This window comes from Ambystoma mexicanum, chromosome 11 (genome assembly GCF_040938575.1).
Source record: "Ambystoma mexicanum isolate Mex_15411 chromosome 11, UKY_AmexF1_1, whole genome shotgun sequence".
In the NCBI taxonomy this organism is placed as follows: Eukaryota; Metazoa; Chordata; class Amphibia; order Caudata; family Ambystomatidae; genus Ambystoma; species Ambystoma mexicanum.
The window spans coordinates 889,266,211-889,290,579 of NC_090934.1; the positions used below are offsets into that span (position 1 = coordinate 889,266,211).

The following is a 24,369-nucleotide window of genomic DNA, read 5'->3' on the forward strand; positions in this document are numbered from 1 at the left end:
GTGCCTGTGCGCTGGTTTGAGCGTGCGCTTTTTTGCCCTATTCTATTCCATGAATATGTGTTGTAGGCGAGCGTGTGGGCGTTCCGCGCACTTGTACCCTGTACTTCCCCCGTGACGCCCACATTTTGGCAAGTTGTTCCCCATTCCGAGTGTTACGCCCGTGTTCCGCCTACTTTTGTAGCGTGCGCCGCGCTATTTGCGATTTTCACTGTGGCCTGTGCGATTTTCGCTGTGACCTGGCGCACGCAGTTAGATGGCATGTGCGCCAACGTGCGCCGCGCACTTTTTTATCGCACATCCGATGGTTTTCTCGCGCACGGCCTTCCATGAATCGATGTGCGCTGCTTTTCGTGCGATTTTCGCACTTGCACTGCAATTTTCGCTATTCCACTGCGATTCGCACGTTTTTGGCCACTTGCGCCGCGCTAATTATTCCATGAATCGGCCTGGTAATTGGTAATATGTGTAGTCATTGGCAGAATATTAAATCTTATGTATTTCATAAAAATGATTGGATTGTCAAATTCTCTGTGACCTATTGAATCCGCACATATACTTCTTATGCCAATGGCTAGTATAAGTTTGAAATTTTGATCTATAACTCATTTTTGGTAAAAAGTATACTTGTGAGACAATGAAAGGTCATTAATGCAAACACATAAATGCTGTCAATTACCCTGAATCAATCAGCTCAGGGGTAAGGGAGAGGCCGGGTAGGCTGTCCTATCCAAGGATCGGAGAAATTCCAGGGTACTCACCGCAGATTGTAAATTCAATGATGCCATTTTGGCTATATTAGGGCAAGATAGAGAAATACAAGGGATTCAGTCTTTCATTCAGATTCAAAAACGAGATCCAGACATCCATCCAGGCAGATCCATCCATCCATCCAGATCGAGGCATACCCAAGAATCCAGGGAGAAAGAAGAGGAGGCAGCTGACACCATGTTAGGGAGAATTCTCAGAAATGTGCTAATTCCCTCCACCTTAATAACCCCCAGCAACTTTTCTGGATTTTGAGGACTTGATGTTTTAACCTGGAAAGGGTGTGACCCTTTTTCCCACTCTCTCACGTATTTTACTGTGAATTTTACCTCCATGTTTCTTTTGGTTGTGGAATCTGACAAACTCCATAGGCATCATCTTTTACATTGTGTCACACAGCACCTTCAGTGCAGTGACGCAGGGAACTCTTCCAGATTTGTCCAAGGTTTAACAACCTTCTCTGGGATAAACTACTGTTTCCCAGAGCAGTAAAGGGAAATTGACTTTACTTACCAATGTAACTTTCTAGACCCAGCACACTATCTTACAATAGAGTGCTGGAGGGGTTACCTAGTATCCCCTTTCTCTAGCTTCTTATGTAACATTTTTTATGTTACCCTTTTCTCATTTAATGGCTGGTGGCAGTGGTTTTGTTTGAACTACCATCATGTGCATTTACCATGGGCTGCGTTCACAGCTGCTGTAAGGTAACCATGGGTGCCATCTTTGTCAAAATGGCTCCCAGTCTTCTGTTTTTTGCCATTTCTTTGTGAAAAGGTCTTGAGATTTACTCTGCACACCAAACCAGGTTTGGTCTCGTTGTTCATTTTGCCTTTGATGGGCTTCACGAGTGAAACAAGGGAAACCTGGCTCTGGCTCCAGAGTGTCTGGGGCAAGCAGGAAGTGAGGGAGGTGCCCGAAACTCCCTGTGCTTAGTCTCCTAGGAGACCAAATGCACTCTATGGTGCTTGGCCGGCTGATTGTCCGGCAAGGACAGCCACCCTGCTGGGTGACTGACAGCTGGGCTGGAATGAATAGGAGAGAACTGAATAAAAGGTGATACCAAGCCTGAGCCCCCTCAACAGAGTGCGGGACACCCAGAAGCAAGGAAAGTCCATCTAGACAGACAGGCAGGAACCACAATGTTGCTATTTGTGGTAGATGCGAGGAGCTGAAACACGGAACAGGTTGCAAGTTTTGACTATCCCAGTGCATTCCAGGAGTCCCCCGATGTTCTCCCTCTTGTCCCCACAACTGAGGCCCAGAAAAAGTGTGATCTGCAGAGCTGCACAGGAACAGAAGTCATCAGCTGCACCTTTTCTTAATTTCTATGGTACTATAAAACAAGTCTGAGAGAACTTACCTCTTACTGTGGAATTGCTTGAAACCTCTACAACTCACAAGCCTAATCAGCTTGTGGCCAAACATTTGATTCTTCTTTTCCATTTACTTACCAGAAGTGCTTCATCCTATACAAGACTTGTGGCCATTGACCTTGGCTTAGCCTATTGAATTGTATGACTCTTCTTGGGAGATCCAAAAGTATTTGCCTGCTTAAGAATATTTGTGGTCTCTTGTTGTTCTAATACCCTTTGCCTTTTACCAATTTCTAAAAGTATTCTAAATGCTAACAGTAAGATATTAATGTCCCCAGCACCCTAGTTATTGAAGTCACCTGTGGGTGTAGGTTGCGTCTGTGGCCATCCAAAAAGGGTCTTTACTTATTTAGACACTAAGAGTGTACAGTATTGAAGTGTATTTGTGTGTTACTATTAGATTGCTCACTTTTGAAGAAGGCTTTCTAACTGACTGATAAATACATTATTAAATGTTTATGCAAGAAACCGTGAGTGTAAGAGTTTATTTAAATCTCTGTGTACCTCCACTACAGCTCACATTTACCCCTCTTGAGATAAGCCTGGCTGCTCAACACACTACCAAAACTGTGTAGTACAAGCTTATACAAAATGTTGGGTTGCCTATACCTGTAGTGAAAGTTGTGTGTAGTGGTCCCAGAGGGTACTGCATACAAACCTTGCTTCACACCAGTGGCAGGCAGTGAGGATATATTGTAGAGTTGTTACACTGAGAGTTTGCTTTACTTTTGTTCAACTAAAAACCTTCACAAGGCTAAGCTCCACTAGAAAAGCAATTGTAACATGCCAGATATGGATCATTTCAGGCAGGAAGCCCTGATCATTTTTACAGTAGAGCAACTGAAATAAATGTGTAAAGTCAGGAATCTCCCTGTTAAAGGGAAGAAAAATGAACTAATTGCAAGATTGTTGAATAATCAAAGTCTGGGTAGTGGGCCTGTCACACCTGCTATCCCATGAAATGTGGAAAATGATAATGAGGATGATAATTCTGCGTCTAACTCTAATACTGTTGAAGAGTCAGAAGAGTTAGATGAGTCTCAGGAAGAGAGCCCCCCTTTACCTCAACAGGCCCTTATGCCTCAACCTTTAGCCACAGGGACCCTACCAGGTCCAGCACTGAGTCCAGAATGTCTCTCTCTTGAAGAAATGAGACTTGAGTTAGAGTTCAAAAGATTGCAACTCCAAGCTGAAAACAAACATCAGGACATCAAACTAAGGGAAATGGAAATGCAACATGCTCTTGAAGTGAAGAAATTGTCTATTAAAAATGTTTCTATCCCAGAGTCTTCTAGGTCTTACAGTCCAAAGAGACCTTGCATGCCTAAAGAAGCAGTGATTAAGTATGATGTGAAACTTGATATTTCGGATTAGTTGGGTGCTTTTGAATATAATTATGGGATTCAGTATTTCACAGGGAATCAGTTGATTCCTTGGCTTTGCTGTAATGGAGGTGGGGGAACTTGAAAGATTGGAGTATGAAAAGGTGAGGCTAGCTTTGATAGCTAGATTTGGGAAAACTCCTTACCAGTACCTTAAGAGGTTTAGGACCCTCAAAAAGACTGATGGTACCCCTTGAGCTACCTGGGTGTGTGAATGTTTGAAAAACTTAGATGGCTGGGTTAAGGGTTACAGAGTGAACTCTTTTGAAGGAATGAGAAATCTGTTTCTGTTTGAATCTATTTGTGATGCCTGCTCTCCTGAGCTGAAACAGCACTTGGCTGACTCAAAAGAGATTGATCCCAAGAAGCTAGCAAAAGCTGCTGACTTGTGGGTTGCCAAGGATTCTGGGGCCACTCACAAGGATTCTGGGGCCACTCATAAAAAGGATGAGGGGAAGCAACACAAGAAAGATGACAAAGACAATTCTAAAACCTCCCATCCAAGAGAGGGCCACAAACATAAGAAGGGCAAGCCACGTGGTTAACCAGGTCAGTCTAGTGAAACCTCTGGTGCCAAGGCAGAGGGAGGTCAGCAGAAGCCCCATTTGTCAAAACATTTGGAAAATGGTATGCTTGTGGGTCAACTGACCATGTGAAAGTGGATCCCAGATGCAAGGGTAAACCTTCAGGGATCCACACTGACTCCTTAGCCTTCATCCCTTAGGGAGAAGTACATATGGCAAGTGGAAACTTTCAACTATTGGTGGAAGACCCTATTGGAGTCTCTGACAGTGTTTTTTTTTAGTGTCCCTGGGTCTGTGGGAACAGCATAATGCAGATGCGTATAACTCTATTACAGATAACACAAAAGAATACTACAAGAACACTGTACTTGTAAATGGTCAGGAGACCCCTGCCATTAGAGATACTGGGGCCAGCATCATAGTGGTGGATGAAACTATGTTGCTACGGCACCCAAGGGTCCCACTAAGCTTGCTGGAGGACCTCTCCAGATGATTCCAATACTACCAGCTCTCATCCAGTGCAACAATATGACTGTAAGAATACCTGTCAGTGTATAAAGTGAGGTGCCTGGGGGAGTCCTGCTGGGGAATGAATTAAAAACTCTTGGAGTTGTATCAAGCACCCCCAGGACTCCCAGAAAAAGGAAGCAGTAGCAGACTAGGAAGGCCAGAGAGCCCACTTTAAAAGACTCTCAGTGGGTTGCTACAGAAGAACCTATAACACACAGTCCACAGGAAACGCCAACTTCGACTTCTAGGAAGAAAGAGACAAAGGGGAAACCCAAGGTCTCAGGAAACAAGAAAGATAGCACTCCTGTGTATCAAACTAGGACATCCCCGAGAGGACAGTCCAAAGTCACACCTTTGACTACTCCACCAGATGAGTGTGAGATCCAACCAGAAACGGTTGAGTCAGCTACTGACGACACAGAGCTGGAAGAATACCTTCCCCCTGTTGGAGATCTGGATCCCAAAGACCATCCTGAGCTGCAGTCTTTACTGGCAGAAGGTGGCCCCTGTAGCGCAGACTTCAGCAGCGGTCAAAGAGAGTGTCCTACTCTTGAAGGACTTCACCAACAGGCAGCTTCCCAGCTGGAAGGACAAGAGCCAGAGAAGCACAGGTTATACTAGGAGGATGGCCTCCTCTACAGTGAACCTATTGAGTCTACCCCAGGAGACTACAAAATACTTGTAGTGCCCCAGGAGGTGAGATCTCAATTTCTACAGTTATCCCATGAGATTCCTGTAGCTGGTCACTTAAGCTTTAAGGAGACAATATAAAGGATTTCTCTTTATTTCTACTGGCCTACAATGGGGTCTGATGTAGATACATTCTGTAGAAGCTGCCACACTTGTCAGACATCTGGCAAGAGTGGAGCCAAGAATGTGGCACCTTTGGTGCCTCTCCTAGTGGAGGGAGTCCCTTTTGAGATGGTAGGAATCAACATTGTTGTTCCCTTAGACCCTCCAACATCTTCAGGCAACCGATTTATATTGGTTTTGGTAGACCATGCTACCAGGTATCCTGAAGCAATACCTATGAGGACTGTCACAAATCAGGCCATGGCTAAGGGCCTACTTGGTATTTTTACCAGAGTAGGTTTTTCTAAGGAGGTTATCTCTGACAGGGGATCAACTGTTTGTCCTACTACATGCAGGTCATGTGGAAAAACTGTGGAGTGACCTACAAGTTCTCAACAGCCTACCATCCACAGACCAATGGGTTGGTAGAGAGGTTTAACCAAACTATGAAGAGCTTGATAGGTGCTTTAGAAGAACCCCTTAGAAGAAAGTGGGACCTTCTACTGCCATGCCTTCTCTTTGCTTATAGAGAAGTCCCTCAGGAAGGGGTTGGATTCAGTCCCTTTGAGCGTCTCTATGGTCATCCGGTTAGAGGTCCATTGGCTCTAATCTCGGAGGGGTTGGAGAGTCCTCCTTCCCCAAGCCAGTGAGAGTCACTCACTATGTGTTAGGTCTCCGAAGGAGAATGACACACATGATGACAGAAGCTTCAGATAACTTGAAAGCAGGTCAGGCTCTGGTGAAGCATTGGCTTGACCAGAAGGCCTTTTCACACAATAAAGTCTTCAGTCATTTTTGATTTTTAATAATTTCTATTCACACTAAATGTGGCACAAATCTTACTTGCCCTTCAACCACACTAAACTATACCCTTGTGTTTTTCTTTCCCTAGATTGTGCTGGTTGCTTCGCTTATCTAGGGTGAGGGGAAAGTGAAGAGGTAACTTGCCCTATCACTAGCCTTCTACACACTCCAAAGAACTGACTGTTCATGTGCACATGCCCTGATGGTAATGGCATGTGCCTTTTAAGTGAACCTGAACAGTCAGTTGTTCTTTGGAGTGTGTAGAAGGCATAGGAATAGGGTTCATTTTAGAACGCCGGTAACAGTTTGTTGATTTTTTCCTGAAATTGGAAGTGGCCAAAATGAGGTTGTAGCTACATAAAGTAAATGTTTCTTTGTTGTTTGCATTCCAATCATTTACAGCTAACTGTTCCAGACATTCTTCATATCCATTACTGTTGTTATTTAACATATTAGTTTCACCTTAGACCCATAAACTTGTTCACCTTAGTACTATCCACACTACACTTTAATGTTACTCATTAACCTTTGAGACTAGATGCACAGCTACAAAATCACATTCTCTGCTCAATCCTGCATGCTACTCCGTAACATTTTTCCTCGAAAAACATCCACTCCTCCATTAAAAACATATGCTCATTCGATTTGACATATTCCTTCTTCAACAGTTCATACCAATCAATGACCCGACACACTTACGTTCACATTGTTTGAACGTGACATTTTTCGCCCAAAGTAAATCCTTACTAGTTCATACATTTTCCAAACATAATGCATTAGCTAATTAGTTTGACCACAAGACCTAATTCTCTTTTTGACCCAGTATAATTATGGCGATTGTCTTAAGTTATATGATAACGTTACACACATGTGATCTTCTTATACATGAAACATGATGTTTAATATGCATACATGCCAACCCTCCCGATTTAGGTGGGAAACTCCCAATTTTTCAGCGACAAAATCGGGCTATTTTTCACTGTCTCCCGCCTGAAATAGCTGTAGCCCCAATGCATTCCTATGGGGAATTGTTGGTCTCCCGATTTCCCTTTGGAAATCTCCCTCCCAGATGTGTCTGAATTTTGGCATGTATTATTATGCCCAACCGACATTAGAAACAAGTTAAGAGGACGGTCACAAGCCATCATCCAGACCTATCCAAAATGGCGACAAGCTGAACGCCTTGGTAACGCTAATGCACACGTGATCATGCTGCACGGGCATTATAATGTGAAACAAGCCCAACTGACTTTAGAAACATGGAAAGAGGACGATTTCCAGAAGGCAATATAATGTAAAACAAGCCCAACCAACTTTAGAAACAAGGACAGAGGACAATTTCCAGAAGGCAATATAATGTAAAACAAGCCCGACAGACTTTACAAACATGGAAAGAGGACGATTTTCAGAAGCTCTCAAGTCTCAATCGAAAGACTTTAAAGGTAGAAATAGTGTTTTAATTTATTCCTTTGCCAATCCAATTCGCATATATGATAATATTTCCTTTGATACACAGACTTTACAACTACAGCTGACATCCACCCTAACATCACCTCATCTTTTATTTTTATTTCTTCTTAGAAACTCCTATTGGGGTAAAACAGCACAGGGGAAACCCCAAACACACATGTTACCAAGACCACACCAATTTCAAACTAATTTGGAATCTAAACATGGGCCAAGCTTTCTAAATGAATGTGAATATTTAACCATTAGGTAAGATTACAAATGTTATGCAAAACAAGGAAATATGCTAACAACACGTTAACTTTCATTCTCAAATTTACTGCCTGTTTTTCTCAAGATTGAACCTAATTTTGCGCCAAATGTTATTTTTGTGATACAAATATTGTTTCTTTGCTTTCACATTGCTAGAGATGCACATTAGTTATATATATAATCTTTTTTTGTTTTCTTTTAGGCATGTTTACATCTAATCAATGAATTTGAATTGAATTTTCTGTTATAAATCCCTCCTGATGAGCCAATAGATTTGGTGAAACACTTGTAGAGGGCACTACTATTTAAGAATACATTTTGGAGGATCATTTTTGGAATAAAAAAGCCTCATGATACAACAAACATGATTTTTGGAACATCATTTAACCTATAGTTAGCGTTAACTGCAGGTGCGCTAGAAGGTGACTTGAAAATTCTGTTCTTCATACCTCAAAGATACAACTGTGGTCTTCAAGCTAGTGAAAAATCGACCTTTCAATTCCACACAGAACCTATTGGTGACTCTAGATATTGAGTGCTTACATACAAGGATACCACAGATAGCAACATTGAAAGTGGTAGAGAAAGTCCTAAGACATACTGATCCACCCATACGCACACCTATCACGTCGATCATGCAATTGGCAGAGGTAACCCTAACTAAAAATTATTTCATGTATGAAGACTCTTTCTACAAACAAACATCAGGTACTGCGATGGGTGCCACATTTGCACCCTGTCTGGCCAATTTGTACATCGCAGACTTCGAAAAAAAGAAAATCTACTGTGAGACCAACCCATGGACTGAAAGGATCGAGCTATGGTCAAGATAAATAGATGATGTGCTCATGATATTTAAGAGCAGTGAAGAAGAACTGGCCACCTTTATGGCTTGGCTTAATGAAAAAAACACTTTTCTAAACTTTGCAGAAACACACAGCCAGGTCTCAATCCACTTCCTAGATCGAAACCTGGAAATAAGGAATTAACTAATCATAAGCTCAGTATTCAACAAGCCTACAGACAGGAACTCTTTCCTGACTTTCAACAGCTATGACCCAGCCAGCCTACGGAGCAATTTGCACTTTGAGCAGTTTCTGTGCTACAGAAGGAACTGCTCAAATTCGGTGGACTACGAACAACAATCAAAACAACTAGCCACCATGATTCTGAATCATGGATACCCCAAACGCTTAGTCAGACAATCACAAAAATGAGCAACAAACATCCCATGCGATGTCACGCTGGAGAATCTCGTTAAATGAGATGAACATGATGGAAAAATCACAGTAGTATTGAGTTTTTCACCCCTGGCACATCAAAGTAAGAAGGACATTATTAAACTCTGATCAATTCTAAATGTGGGGGATGTCACCCTGGAGACACCGAGGTTCACCATGAAAAGAAGACACGACTTACTTGACTCCCTGATCCACAAATATAAAGAACCAGATTCAAGACCCAACACCCTCTGCAACCAGATACCACAAACTGGACACACACCATGTGGTGGATGCAGCACACGTGCTACCACTAAAAGATCTCTAACCATTGACATAGGATGGCACTACCTGTGTAACCAAAAAACGCTCACAAATTGCAACAGCAATAATGTCATTTATTTGATAACTTGTCCATGCCAGAAACAATATGTGGGCATGACCACGCAAAACATCAGAACTAGAATGGCAGAACATAGATCATGCATTCAAACCAAGAAGTTGGCTGCACTGATGGTAGAACACTTCATAGAAAAACAACATGGGCCAAACGACTTAACCTGGACAATCATTGAAAAAATAGCTGTAACAAAAAGAGGTGGGAACCTCCACAACCCACTCTACAGAAGAGAGCAACTGTGGATTTTTAGGTTAAATACAGACAACCTTGGTTTGAACAAACCTGCAAGCTGGCAAACCTTGGCCAGACTATAACACACAAACCAGAGATGCATACGTGAGGAGCATTGACCAGACAGAAAAATGCATTGAATAGATGGCTATGCAAAAATGACAAATTCCCACTTGGGAACTTAGACTTCATGAGTGACATGAATCTCTACCTGGAATGTTCCAGCACACCCATTCAAGAAATTGTCCTTACACTGACACGAACAAATACTCCTTAGGAGAATATCTGGCAAAACGGCAATTGACTTACTACAATTTATGTACCAGATACTTAGTAACAACAGTGTGTCGCTTTTCATTATCTGGGTCGTGCATGTATCAAACACACCCCATGGGTATTAGAAGGCACTCTATGTAGAGGCCATTCCAAGATGGTGGCCGGCCATACCAAGATGGTGGCCCACAGTAACTCACACACATGGCATCCATTAATAAACTATGTTCCCTTCCAGTGCATGCGCATAGAGAGAAACCAGATTGTGTCCCTCTCTGGCGCATGCACATGGAAAACAACAAAAAAAAAAACAGTCAGACGGCGCCGATGCGGAATCCTTCGCTGAACGATCTGGACCCAGACCGAGACAGAGGAGCTCCCGGACAGCTTGATGCTAGGTAAGAGAGCACCCTCTTTTACAACCATCCTAGGAACAGGCCTGTAGCAATGACGCTCAGATTCTTTGTGAAGCTGCTCGATGCTGTAGCAAAAAACGGCGAGCAGATGGCAGCTCCATACTTTGATGATAAAAAAAGACACCAGCTCTGATTCACCTAGAACGAGTAGATGCATATATCTGTTGATGAGCGACTAGAGCCACGGTCACATGAGCATGACTCTTATAACTAGAAACACTGGATAAAAAGAAAAAATGTGAAAGAAATCACGTTTGTGCCATAGACATCCTGGTAATGCATTGATAACCATTCTAGGTACCATGGAATGCCAATAACTGGGGCATCCAGGAAGACGTTCAACAACTTGATCCGCACCTTCCAAAGACTAAATCTCTGAAACTCTGAAAAAAAGAGTAGGGTAAGCAGTATTATCCCTCTCTTATTGCATGTACCGCAGTATTGTGGTAACCAAAGAGACACAAATACCTAATCAAGCCAAGTATCTCTCTCCATACCCCGTACCCCATCATCTCTCCCTTACAGGTGGGGTACCATAAAGAGTATGCACATACCGCTGAAATTGACATAAGCAGCACACAGAATTGTGCTGTAAATTAGCCCTGAAGAAGTGGCGCACTGATATTTGTCCAATGAAACCGGTAGGCTTATTCCCCCTTTATCAAAAAACTGACCAATGAGATGGTGAAAGGCCGCAAACAGATCCTTCCACAAATCTAGGAAGGAGTCAGATTTAACCACAGTTAGAGCCCACAGAAAGGGGACACGTACTGTGTAACATATGGGGTTGTGTCTTTGAAAACTACAATTCTGTCTGGAAATGTCTGACAGTATACATGTTCTGTTTTGTGTTTCTCACTAAATTTAAGACACAAACTGAACAGTTCTTGATGTTTAATCTTTTTTAATAAAAATACATGTTTTAAACATGTTTTGCCAAACAAAGGAACTGAATAAAATACAAAAATGTCTTCATTTGTAAGGCAGACAAGATGCCCTGATGGTAATGGCATGTGCCTTTTAAGTGAACCTGGACAGTCAGTTGTTCTTTGGAGTGTGTAGAAGGCTAGCGATAGGGAACATTACCTCTTCACTATCCCCTCAACCTAGATAAGCGGAGCAACCAGCGCAATCTAGGGCAAAAAAACAAGGGTATAGTTTAGTGTGATTGAAGGCCAGGTAAGATTAGGGCCAGATTTAGTGCCAATAGAAATTATTAAAAATCAAAAATTACTGAAGACTTTACTGTGTGAAAAGTTGACTAGGGAAGTCTTCAGGCTGAGACCCTGAACAGTCCTACACGTGTATGTTTTATGACCAGAAGGCCAACATGGTTGAGTTTACTCAAGGCCAGCTAGTTCTAGTCATGGTACCTGCAAGGCAGAGGGACTTACAGGACAAATGGATTGGACCCTTCAAGGTTGTGGGAAAACTTGGAGAGGTCTATTATTTGGTGAATTTAGGAAATCCTAAAGAGACCCCCAGGGTCTTTCACACAAACCGCCTAAATGCATATGTCTCTAGACCAGAACTGGGAGCTTTGCTTCTAGCCTCTGATCAGGAGGAGGAAGGAGGAGAGTGAGCCTCTACCTGACCTCCTCAGAGGACAACCTTCATATGGAAAGATAGGAGTGAATCTCTCTTCTGATCTGACACTGGAACAACAGGATGAGTGCAAAGCTCTGGTAAATTCAGTTTGCCCCTCTGTTTTCAATCTCACCAGGCTTGACCCCTTGGGGCCGGCATGAGATTCTCACTGGTGACTGGTTACCTGTTAACAGCAGAGGTTATAGAATGTCATTCCTTGTAAGAACCCACATAAATGAAGAAGTCAACAAGATGCTTGAACTTGGGGGTAATAGAGCCATCTATCAGTCCTTGGTCTAATCCAATTGTGCTAAGGCAGGATCCAAGAAGTTGAGATTCTGTGTGGACTATAGAGCCCTCAATGCAGTCACCGCGACTGATGTCCATCCTTTACCTAGGACAGATGAGCTGGTGGACAAACCTGGTTCAGCCAAGTACCTCAGTACAGTGCACCTAACAACAGACTATTGGCAAATAGCTCTGACAGACCATGCCAAGGAGAAAACTGCATTTTCAACCCCAGGAGGCCTACCAGTTTAAGGTTATGCCTTTTGGACTAAAGAATGCACCTGCTACATTCCAAAGGATTGTGACTCATGTTCTGAATGGGAAGGAGGACTTCTGCATGGCATACTTGGATGACATTGCAGTGTTCAGCCCTACTTGGAAGGAACATATTGGCCACCTGGGATATGTACTGCAGGCTCTCGAATAGGCCAATCTGACCATAAAGGCAGGTACATTGGTCCGAGTAAAGTGGTCTACCTTGGACATGAGGTAGGATGAGGTGAAATAAGGCCATTGCCTATCAAAGTACAGGCTGTACAAGACTGGGCCACCCCTACTACTCAAACCCAGATGAAAGATTGAGAACTATGGGTCCATAGCTTCTCCCTTAAATCGTGATCTCCTCACCCAAATTCCCCAAGAAGGTCAGGTGGAATGAGGAGTGCATTAAGGCAGTTGAAGGACTTAAGCAAGGCCTTTGTCATGCTCCAGTCTTAAGAGCTCTTGGCTGCAACCAACCCTTTTTTTTACAGACAGATGCTTTTAATACAGGTATAGGTGCAGTTTTGAGTCAGCTAGATGAGAAAGGCAGGGAACACCCAATAGGAACATTACGAGTTGAATAGGCCGGTAATTGCATATTCGCGGGTGGCGGTTTTGCCGGGCCCCCATCCCCATTCTGCCCCACAGGGCAGAAAGGGGGTGGGGAGCATGGATGCACCGGCACTGTTGATAACGATGCCGGTGCAATTATGAGTTATGCTTGCGAGTGCCGCACATCCTGCCAGGTCACACCTGGTGGGCTGTCGGGCAGCTACGAGCAAAACTCGAAATTCGGCGGTACGGTGTGAACAGTGCCGGTGCCATACTGGCACCGTTCACACCGTACCGCCACCCTTATAATGAGGCCTAATGTTTTGCCATTGTGTGGTGTTTGAAGAAGTTTAGACCATACCTGCTATGGATCTACTTTTGTGATTCAAACAGACCACCAATCCTTGAGATGGTCAATGCAGATGAAGGGGGAGAATCCTAAATTGTTAAGATGGTCAATCAGCCTACAGGGGTTTGATTTTACCATTGAACACAGGTCAAGGTGTAATCACCAAAATGCTGATGGTCTCTCCAGAATGTATGACCGACTGGAGTAAGGAGATTCATCCAGAGGTGGATTAAAACATCCTGTCCCTTAGTCTGGTGGTGACAAGTTTTAGGGAGAATTTTCAGAAATGTGCTAATTCCCTCCACCTTAGAGACCCCCAGCAGCTCTGCTGGATTTTAAGGACTTGATTTTTTTTAACCTGGAAAGAGTGTGACCCTTTTTTCCCAATCTCTCATGTATTTTACTGTGAATTTTACCTCTGTATTTCTTTTGGTTGTGGAGTCTGACAAACTCCATAGGCATCATCTTTTACATTGTGTCACACAGCACTTTCAGTGCAGTGACACAGGGAAGTCTTCCAGATTTCCCAAGGATTTAACTACCTTCTCTGGGATAAACTACTGTTCCACAGAGGAGTGAAGTGAAATTGTCTTTACTTACCATTGTGACTTTCTAGACCCAGCACACACTATCTTACAATAGAATGCTGGATGGGTTACGTAGTGTCCCCTTTGTCTAGCTTCTCATGTAACATTTTTTTATGTTACCCTTTTCTCATTAAATGGCTGGTGGCAGTGGTTTTGTTTGAACTACCATGGTGTGCATTTACCACGGGCTGCGTACACAGCTGCTGTAAAGCAACCATGGCGCCATCTTTGTCAAAATGTCTCCTCTTCTTTTTTTGCCATTTCTTTGTGAAAAGGTCCTTTTTGAGATTTACTCTGCACGCCAAACCAGGTTTGGTCTTTTTGTTCATTTTGCCTTTGGCGACCTTCACGAGTGAAACCCGCCTCTGGCTCCAGAGTGTCTGGTGTAGGCACGAAGTGAGGGATGTGCCCGAAACTCCCTGTGCTTAGTCTCCTTGGAGACCCAAATACACTCTGTGGTGATTGGCTGGCTAGCTGTTCGGCTGGAATTAATGAGAGAGAACTGAATACAAGGCGAGTCTTTTGGCTTGGAAGGCATAGTCGACCACTGGAAGAAGGAACCGAAGAATAGCTTGAAGAGGACGCCTGCTGCAACTCCTGGACCTTTGGTTTGCCCAGTGAAACCCTGCTGCAGTGACAAAATGCCAAGGTCGCATCGACAGAGAAGCCCCTACAAGGACAACTTCTCCCTTTGAGTTGGTGGGACCAATCAACTCCAAAGTAAGGCACGTGGACATTCATCTTGGAGCTGGTTGAATTTCCACGCAGTTGCTACTGGAAACCATATGGCCAGGGAGAGGAACACCAGATTGTGTGCTTTGCTTTTAAGCTGGCCTAGAGCTTTTGGAAGATCCTCCGGACTCCCAAGAAGCAGGACTGACCAAGCCTGAGCCCCCTCAACAGAGTGTGGGACCCCAGAAGCAAAGAAAGTTCATTTCAACAGCCAGGAACAGCAGTGTTTCTATTTGCGGTAGACATGAGGAGCTGAAACACTGAACAGCCACTGAAAGTGAAGTTTGCCGGTTGCAAGTTTTGACTCTCCCAGTGCATTGTAGGAGTCCTCTGACGTCCTCCCTGTTGTCCACATGACTGAGGTCCAGGAACAGTGAGATCTGCAAAGCTGCACAAGAACAGAAGTCATCAGCTGCATCTTTTCATCATCCTAAGGTACTGTAAAACAAGTCTGAGAGAACTTACCGCTTACTGTAGAATTGCTTGAAACCTCTACAACTCACAAGCCTAATCAGCTTGTGGACCTACATTTGATTCTTCTTTTCATCAAAGACTCTTCAGAACTTGTGCAAAGACATTTCCATTTACTCACCAGAAGTGTGTCATTCTATACAAGACTTTTGCCCATTGACTTTGGCTTAGCCTATTGAATTGTATGACTCAACTTGGGGGATCCAAAAGTATTTGCCTGCTTAAGAATATGTGTGGTCTATTGTTGTTCTAATAACCTTCGCCTTTTACCAATTTCCAAAAGTATTTTAAATGCCAACAGTAAGATATTAATGTCCGCAGCACCCTAATTATTGAAGTCACATGTGGGTGTAGGCTGTGTCTGTGGGCCATCCCAAAAGGGTCTTTACTGATTTGGAAACTAGGAGTGTACAGTATTGAAGTGTATTTGTGTGTTACTATTAGATTGCTCCCTTCTGAGGAAGGCTTTCTAACTTACTGATAAATACATTAATAATTGTTTATACAAGAAACCTTCAGTGTAAGAGTTTATTTGAATACCTGTAACTGTAAATCTCTGTGTACCTCCAGTACAGCTCACATTTACCACTCTTGAGATAAGCCTTGCTGCTCAACACGCTACCAAAACTGTGTAGTACAAGCTTATACCAAAGGTTGGGTTGCCTATACCTGTAGTCATAGTTGTGTATAGTCCAAGAGAGTGCAGTGGCCAGACCTTGCCTAGCTGTACAGAATCCCATCCAAGAGAGATCAGTGACCAGATCTCTTGCCTAGCTGTCCATAATCCCATCTAGGAGAGCCCAGTGACCAGATCCCTTGGCCTAGCTGACCAAAGTGACCAGAGACATCGCTGGATTTCCAGAATCCCAAACTCAAGCTTACCTTGTAAGTATCACATAACCCCAGTCTACAAACTGCATATCCTTCTCTTGTGACTCTTGCATTCCATTGAAATCCCATTCAAGTCCCAAATTGCCAGGTTAATCCATTCCCCTTTCCATAGCAGAATCTGTATTAGTCTGTGTCTGTAGCGTATTCCGTTTACAGTTCTTTCCGCTATCTGTGTAAGACCTTAGTACCATTTTGAAGTAAATCAATTAATTCCTCTATAAAGAGGTGAGTTGGTTTACATTCATAATTAACCACCTCATGCCAAGTGCCTTTCTTTAATTAACTATAGTCATTAAAATATAACCTTAACAGAAATAGCCTTTGTGTCACAAAAACCAAATTCACCCATATATAGTGTGCCTTCATAAGAATTACGAGTGCATTTGTCCCATAGAAAAAACCCAAACCGTAGTCCCATTGAAAGTAACCCTTTCTTTCAGAATCTTATCTGTTATGTGTCTCTGTTCCTTGTCCTGAAAAAAAAAATCCGATTTTGACACATGAGCCCTTTCCGTGGCTGCCTGTCATCCCAAGTTCTGTGTAGAAATTAATTTCCATTCTGCGAGAGTGTGTTTTCTTTTGCATTTTTCTTTCCCAAAATCATCTTTCTTACCTTGTGTTCATGTTGATTTAGTGCCCCCCTTAGTAGTCTGTAAGCTTCCTTACCTCTCGAGTATAGCCACACAAACTTCTGTCCTAGCTATCCCGCCGCGGTTGAAAGCTCTGTGCGAGAAACAAGTAAACTCTGATTATGCCATTTTGCTCCTAAATCAGGTTTTCATTTTCTTTTCTGGTCACCCCTCTTGGGGTGGTGGGCTGAATCCTAAATCCGATGTTTCCCTCTTCATACTGACTCATTGCCCCTGCTTTCCATCCATCTGTTGCTTATAAAAACAATTTATCTTTTGCTTGCTATTAAAGGTTTCTCTATATTGTGTTAGGAGTTTGCATTAACTGTATTGTGGGGATTTTTGGCATTCGTATTGGCACAACATAAGTGGTTGCCGCCCAGTTGTATGATTTTGCTTTATTTTTCATTGAACCACAAAATTAATAGATGAAATACTGTTACACACCGGCTTGGTTCCTGGTCCATTGCGACACAGGGTGTTTGTTAAGGTGGGTGCGAGACGGTTTGGGACCTACTCAAATAAAGCACCTGTGGTTGATGAAAGATAAAAAGCTTTTTTATTGTGTGCCACATTCATGTTCAGTGGACGGAGTACCTGGCTGGAGTGTGCCATGTTATAAAACCTTTACACAGGCTTGTTTTAGGCACAACTGTTCTTTCTCCAACACTGAATAGTGGATTTCACTGGGCCTCAAGGTGCAAGAAAGATATGCCATAGGGTGCTCCAAACCATCAGACTGTAGGTGAAGTAACACTGATCGGGTCGGCCACTCTGAGGTATTTTCTTCCACTAGAAAAGGCTTGGGTAGTGTTGGGTTGGCATAAGATCGGGGCCTTGATGAACGCCAACTTTAGTTCTTGAAAGGCCTTGTCCTACTCTTAAGCCCAGAAGAAATGCTGTCCTTTATGGAGCAATTCCGTTAAAGGCTGTACCCGAAGAGAGATGTGGTTAATGAATTTACGATAAAAGTTAGTAATACCCAGAAACTGATGGACGTGTAGGAGGAGCTTCCCAATTAAGATGGCATCTACCTTTCTAGACTCCATTGTGATTTCATTTGATGAAAAAATAAAGCCAAGGCATGGTACAGATGACACATGGAACGTATACTTTCCCAACTTGGCCTTCAATCTGGGGAGACGCAACCTCTCCAGCACCTCCTGTACATGCATGAGATATTCTTCCCTAGACACATAAAAGTTCACAATGTCGTCCAAATAGACAATCGCACTGGTATATAAGAGGTCGCTGAAAATCCAGTCAACAAAAAGCTGGAATACAGCTAGAGCATTGACAAGATTAACGCCATTACCCTATACTATCCAGCTAGCTACATGCTCGTGTGGTGCTTGTTACATATGCTTGTGTGAAGAAGACAGTCTTTTTTTTGTTAAAACCATTGATTGCTTACTGTTAGTGCTTATTAGATTGAAATACCTGCTCTGAGTGAATCGATTAGCTAATTCTTTGAATAATCACTGCCAGACCTATTCAGATCGAATATCTGTTTATCTGTTTTGAGTGTATTGTGCTCTTGTTAAAACCCTTGATAACTGACTGTCAGATCCCTTTTGACTGAATTACCTGCTCTGAGTGAATCTATTTGCTAATTCTCTGAATAAGCACTGCTAGACCTATTTAGATCGTATATCTGTTCTCAATGTTCTGTACGTGTGTGCATTAAGAGTGTTGCTCATTTGTGAACATTTTTTGCCATTTTATCTAGATTCGACTTTAGCAACATACACAGTCCCATATCAAGATGGGGGACATGGACATGAAAGCACGCCGGTGCCATGGTAACCATTTATACAATGGTGGCTCAGGCCGCGCGTTGACGCTCGGCTCTGATCCAGCATCGAGTTCACTTTGGTAAGTGCGCTTCACACGTTTTTCTTACTGGAGACTAATGATGAGCGTTTTTATAATAAGGGCAGTAGGATATTTCTCAGTTACGCGCTGTACGTACCAGGCACAGTTTGAATACTGACTTACCATCTGCTATGCGCATATGTTAGATGTTAGTCTGAGCGTTGCGAATACTGCCACAGTTGGAATATTGTATCACAGAAGTAGGACATTGGATATCATGTGTCATGGACACTACTATAGCGCCTCCTTACCGTTCTATTTGTTCTTCCACCTACATTATTGTGGCAAGCTCATCTGCTCACGAAACAGCCGACCTACATACGCATCCCCTGGGTAGTGCAACCTGTGCGACAACCGGGTGAGTAATTCTTTGACCTATTGGTATATGCTATACTTCAGTTATAACCTCTGACTAGTGTAGATTATACATGGTTTTTTGACATACATATCCTTGACACACAGCATCTATCCCACATATTGAAGGATTGAAGGTTTGTGTTCTATTACTTATGTTATTACAGCCACATATAGAATATGCCCTTTATATGCAAACAGACTAAGTGAGTGTACTCATTACCTTCTAGGTGTTTGAGATTAGAACTCTACTGTTGGAATCTTCTGGCACTATGAGCTCCCAAGCCCTGAGGATGGACTACTAAAATCCGAAACGCGTTGGAAAATGTGATTCTAAGTGGAGCATATTGGAGGACTTCAATTGTTCAATTGATTTATATTTTTCACAACCTAATTGTTTGGAGATGAGGGTTTTTTATTGTTTTTTTTTATTGATCTACATACACTTGCCTGATTTGTATTGTACCACACTGTATGAGCTTTAAAATCTCCACATACGGAGATATATAGGTACGATTTTCTCTGGACTGTTAAACCTTTTTTCTTCACATGCACTTTAGCATGTATTAATAGTGTTTAAATATGAATATTACAATGATGACTGATGGTATTCTTCATAGGACAATAACTTCATTAAAGGCTAATGACCTAACACACAACAAAAACCTCTCTAGCTCGGTCAGAGGGTGACCTTGTATGCATGTATATAAGAGCAGAAAGGGGATTCCAAACTGATTCTATGTATACCAAATTTACTGATGTATACTAACACTGGGTGGATGAGAACAAAAAAGGTAAAACATTTTTGGACTGATAGTCTTGAAAAAAATATAGACTCAGTCTGCATTCAATATTACCCAAAGGGGTTTAAGTAAAACCATATTTAATAAGGAATTATTCATTAAGAAAAATGTATTCATAAAAAACGTTATCAGGCAACGTTTTAGACCCCAAACATGACATACATGATGAACACAAGAAATAACAAACTAATACACAAAATCACTACACTCAAAAAATTACACAATAAAAAAAAACAACCAAATGACATAATACAATAAATACACTCATTGAGAATTATCACTCAACGACATAAAACATTCCCGACATGTTCCACTTCTTTCAAGCTGTAATTGCATGAACTTTCTTCAGGGGAGAAGATTAGTATCTTGATAGACACCATGCATTCCAGGGCCACATGTTGGTATATTCCGTAGCTTGAAGCAGAAATTGCTCCTTGACTGGTTACTTGCGTCGTTGAGTGATAATACTCAATGAGTGTATTTATTGTATTATGTCATTTGGTTGTTTTTTTTATTGTGTAATTTTTTGAGTGTAGTGATTTTGTGTATTAGTTTGTTATTTCTTGTGTTCATCATGTATATCATGTTTGGGGTCTAAAACGTTGCCTGATAACGTTTTTTATGAATACATTTTTCTTAATGAATAATTCTTTATTAAATATGGTTTTACTTAAACCCCTTTGGGTAATATTGAATGCAGACTGAGTCTATATTTTTTTCAAGACTATCAGTCCAAAAAAGTTTTACCTTTTTTGTTCTCATCCACCCAGTGTTAGTATACATCAGTAAATTTGATATACATAGAATCAGTTTGGAATCCCCTTTCTGCTCTTATATACATGCATTCTTCATAGGACTACTTCTAATCACCCATTGTTCCCATATGAATATTGTTTTGAAACTTAAACCTTCAAATCGTAGTCTTTATCCAATTATTTAGAAAACTGTTGATAATTTTTTCTTGAACATTTTACAGTATTGGCATGTCACGCGATACCCAGCCTTTGGGACATTACCTGTTAACGCTCCGAATAGCTTTGGGATTTTTAGTCCCTCAGGAGTGCACAAAAGGGTTACTTGTTGGCAACAACTGGTCTTGTTTGCGTGTCTTTTTTCCAAGTCTCGCGTGACCATAAGACTTGACCCCTCTGCACCTGAAATAACTCTTTAAGCTAGCGAAACTATTAAGGGCTTCTGCCCTTTAAATAATTAATCATTACAGGTTTAATCCTTTGTTAACACTGTTGTGCCGCTCATCCCCCTTAATTTGTTACAAATCGTTTTTTCATCACCATCTGAAAACTTTCATTCCATTCCACTCACATTACACTGCAATTTTGCGAGGGAGCAGCCTTTCATTATAAGCACTTAACTCCTGCAGTAAAAGGGCAGTTACAAGTGGCTGCGCTGTAACAAGCTCGCAATGCAGTTTCTGGGAACAGGGTTTTGAGGGAGGTGCTGGTTTGTGCCGGTTCGTGACCAGGAGAGTGGGGACAGCACTTTATGTGGAAGGATAGCTCAGGGGTAAGGAGTTTGTCTTAGAAGCAACACAGGTTTGAATCCTGATCCCGCACGTAGAAACCACTTGTTATAAATGACCAAAAGAAAGAAAGAAAGAAAGAAAGAAAGAAAGAAAGAAAGAAAGAAAGAAAGAAAGAAAGAAATGTGCAATCAGTGTTTTCTCTTCCGACCCCTTTGCCTTTTTGTCAGGTAAGCTTGGCGTTAACCCTTCTTTCCTAACATGGCCCACCTCAGCAAAACTGTTTAATAAACTACACAGTGCCAATACCACTGTTTTACATGATGGTGAACGCTATCACTGTACCCAAAAAAGTATTCTAGAATGCTAGTCTACCATTCATAGCCTTGCCACTCTGCCTGTATCAAACACCCAGCCTGACAGGTGGGAAGTAGCTACCATTAACCGACCAAACCTGGTGGCAGATGATATTAGGGCCACAGCGGTAGCAGCTCCCCATCTGATATGAGCCTTATTATAGAACAAAAATCTTGTATTAACACATGCATGACACTACTTACCTAGATACTAAAGCCCTAAAATAGGACAAAGAGGACTCTAACCTGACATCCTCATATTTTAACATAGCACTTTTGAATACACACTCCTTAGTACAGCATAGAGCAGAGGTGGAAGATTATCTTACAACCTCCAATCTTGACATACTGGGTATCACAGAGACCTGGTTGAGTAACACAACCAACATGGCCGCCTCTCTGGCAGTCCCACTGGACTAAAGAATCCTTCAGGCTGACTGTATAAAACAAGGGAGTGGAGGAGTAGCAATCCTTATCAAAGAACACTGTGATTGTCACGTGCTGGAACACATGAGACCTGAGGGCTGTGAAGGTCTACTCATTAAATTAAAAATAAACCACAATGTCTTTATCAGTATCCTCATTATCTATAGAGCTCCAAAGTAAATACCTTTATTTGAAGAGCAGCTTTTGGCTCTCTTTAATAGTCTATGAAAACTTAAGTCATCTATTATCACCCTAGGGGATTTTAATTAGTGGGCAGAAGACAAGTGAGACAAACCAGCTAACTCGCTACTTACATCCTTGGATACAGTTGGCTATATCCAATGGATTGCAAAACCAACTCACAGGACTGGTCATGCTCTTGATTGGGTTCTTACTCATCGATTAAACATCTTGAACCCTGCTTCATATAGTTGGCCAATGGCTGACAGTTCTTTTGCCAACTTTACGGTATGCCTCCCGGGAGCATGCGTTTGTCTGGACAATTTGCCAAGAACTCAGAAAAAGTCTTGCAATTTCAAAAATGTGATGCAGTCTAAATTTTCCTCACTTTTGAATCCAAACTGCTCCCCCCAGACTAATTTGAAAATGTCTCAACACTAGTATCCCATCTGTCATCCAGGGCCAGCTCCAGCAGGGGGATCAGGGCGACAGGGCCCTCCAAGCCCACCCTCTGCCCCCCTAGAAAGGAGGCCTATGCCTCAGGGACCCGAGTGAGTGGGGATTTGGTGGGGGGTGGATTTCACTCTAAACGTGCTGAAACAAACTCAGACATCATTGTGAGAGGCAGAACTGCAGGAGGCCCAGCCAGGATTTGTTTGCTTGCCCTAGACATTGATTTATGCCGCACAGCCATACAATCAGAAATGACCAGGGATGTGGAGGGCCATTTATACCTCTATGTGAGGTAGCACACTTATTCAAACAGGCTACCTACAACTATTTTCTCAAACCCAAAATCATAATTTTGGTTTCTATAATTTAAAGTGTGTTTATTTTTGTGGGAATATAGTGTATGCTTAATACAATGGTTAACTATAGCAAACAATAAATGACAGGTAATGTTGCCTGAACACCGATTTCTGCAGAGGATGCATCAACTGACTGGGGGCTCGTACAAATTACATTCAAAGTATTTATTGTGCTGCATTAACTACTTGATTATCAGAGAAAAAATAAGGTTAGTAGTAACAAAAAGGTAATTCTGGGGGGGGTGTAATAAAATCAAAAAGTGATAAATGCAAGGCTTTGGATTACACATTACCACTACTGTTGCTCTGCACAATATTCCATGCCATAATTCTGTAGTATGTGTATTACAGAATGGGACAAGCTATTAGCAAATGACTCTTGGTGCTGCCACTGAAAGTTGCATTTCATTCTCAATTGTTAGGCCTTGTTCCGTATTCACTGTAACACAAGCAACCACAAGCATTTATATGCTTTGTGGTCTTGCAGTTTGAGAAGGGCTTCTTACATTAATGACAGGGTGAAGGCTGATTTGCAAACAATGGTATGGAAGGTTGGCCAGCGCAAAACCGGTGGTTGTAATTTATTCAGAGGCTTTTGACAATTAGGTACAACCAGAACTCAAAGTGGTACACAGACAGAACGGAGATAACATGTGAAGAGAAGCAAACATCCTATGGATGTGTTTGGTCTTTTAACCCCCAAAGACTAGCCATGGCTATATTAATGCCTATGGCATTACCATTAACTACTTGCCCCTCGCCATCAGAACATCAACTTTCATGAACACTTTGAGCAAGCTTTATCACAAAGTAACACCAAACGTGCTGCTGTATAGGGCCTGCCAGTGTTATATATAGGCATTATTTTGAGTATTTAATTACTTAATTGCCACTGTAAATGAGCACCTGGTTGTCTTCAGCCAGTTATTTTTATAAGCAATATTTTTGTCAATGCCTCTGTTCCTTGCACTGAAGTCACAAGTAATCACAAAGTCAACAGTTTTGGCTTCCATATAGGTATTAGACAGACATGTCCCAGGCAATGCCATCATATGCCCAGGTTCTCACACCGTTTTCCAGCTATTCCCCTCTTATGGCCAGGTGCTAATTTTATGGCAGTGCCTGGAAAATGCCTACCCATGCTTAATCAAAAACCCAAGCTGTTTGCATGCCAATGCAGGTTGGCATCATGTTTTCTCCCTAAGTGAACTTGTATTTCCCCAGATGTGGGTACCTGCTTAATACGCCTTGGGAGTCAAGCTGCACCTCAATGAATTGGTCTAACAAGGCCCTACATGAAAATGATAAGGCTAGGATGACATGTATG

At 42.2% G+C, this 24,369-nt stretch overlaps 1 protein-coding gene across 1 annotated transcript in view; it reads right to left on the minus strand.

Moving 5' to 3' along the window:
- LOC138503894 (mucin-5B-like) overlaps positions 1–24,369 on the minus strand; it is a 1,431,798-nt gene that overhangs the window by 515,514 nt on the left and 891,915 nt on the right. The window lies entirely within an intron of this gene.